General features: G+C 34.5%; 1 non-coding gene across 1 annotated transcript; it reads right to left on the bottom strand.

The window, feature by feature from the left end:
• Positions 1–424: 424 nt before the first annotated feature.
• On the bottom strand, positions 425–498 carry TRNAV-AAC. Its single transcript has one exon. It is a non-coding gene; the product is annotated as a tRNA-Val (tRNA).
• Positions 499–1,400: the final 902 nt, after the last annotated feature.

The following is a 1,400-nucleotide window of genomic DNA, read 5'->3' as shown; positions in this document are numbered from 1 at the left end:
GTATATGATACGGGTTTGATAAAATCCAATCGCTTTTATTCGAATTTCGTATGTGTCTTGAGAAATTTAATAAATGTGTACATAAATTTAAAGGCGAACCCAATAGCTTAAATGGATTGTGCGTTTGAAGGTAAGCTAGGAGTCGCCAAAATTCACAAAATTAAAATCCTAAATTCGGCTTTATTTTCCTTCCTAAAAGAGTTGAGGCACTTCTTCCTTGGTAACAAGAAGTTGCTCCTTTAGATATAAGTGCTTATCCTCAGAGTCAGAGAGAAAACAAAAATATGTACTTCTCTGCTGTTATTATGCTTGATGAATAAGATGCGATCCGCATTGGCATTTTGTTAGGCTAAAAACTTAGTGAAAGCCGAAAGGAATCAGTGGATTTTCGGATGACTCGTTAAAAAAGGATTTCTGAATAAAATGGCTTCGCCCGGACTCGAACCGGAGACCTTCAGTGTGTTAGACTGACGTGATAACCAACTACACCACGAAACCTTTGTGCCAGTGAGTAAGAAATTTGGCTTAATTAAATGAAATTTTGTCTATGCTCAAATTGTATTACCATGTAACTAGTTTTTCGTTTTCCCTCCATTCATTTTCTTTTGTTTCTTTTTCCTACAATGTTATATCATAGGAGAAATGGTTTGTCATTAACGATAGAGCATGTGACCAACTTTACTAGATTTTCATTTGACGAGTCTAAAGTTAAGCTTTATGTGGGACTTCAAGAGGCAAAAGTTCATGATTTTTGCATTTATGGTACAAAAAGCTCGTCTTCATGTCTATAGAAGAGGAAAGAAGCCACCGTAATGTTCTGTTGATAGTTTCGGTTATACTTCAAAAAGTCCAGGCAATAAATCTTCGCAACATTCTCAATCTTCACACATCTATATATTTATTTATATTTTATAATATAAAGCAGGGGAATTGAAACATTACTAGAAATCCGGAAAAAAAATGACCACAAAAAGCGACCAGTGTTGGTCGCTTATTGGCCAAAAAGCGACCAAAAAGCAACCAAACGTGCCTGGTCGATATTAAGCTGGTCCCTTTACCTTAGGGACCCTTTGGTCTCTCAAGTCAAAGGACCAAATATTCCGGTAAAGACACTGGCGACCAACTTTGGTCGCTATATTATTTTAATATTATAAATTTTGCGACCAAAGTTGGTCTCCTTTGTGTAAATTTCATTTTTTTTATTTATTTATTAATTATGAAGTAGCGACCAACTTTGGTCTGTATATGAAATATTATATTTTAAAATCTGGAAAATGGCGACCAATGTTGGTCGCTATACTATAAATTTTTTAATTATTTTTTTAAATAAGCGACCAAAGTTGGTCGCTAAATACATGAATTAATTTTTTTATTTATTAATAAGCGACCAACCCTGGTCG

Source organism: Nicotiana attenuata, unplaced genomic scaffold (genome assembly GCF_001879085.1).
Source record: "Nicotiana attenuata strain UT unplaced genomic scaffold, NIATTr2, whole genome shotgun sequence".
NCBI lineage: Eukaryota > Viridiplantae > Streptophyta > Magnoliopsida > Solanales > Solanaceae > Nicotiana > Nicotiana attenuata.
The sequence above is the reverse complement of the archived record's forward strand: the minus strand, read 5'-3'. Positions and strand labels throughout refer to the sequence as shown.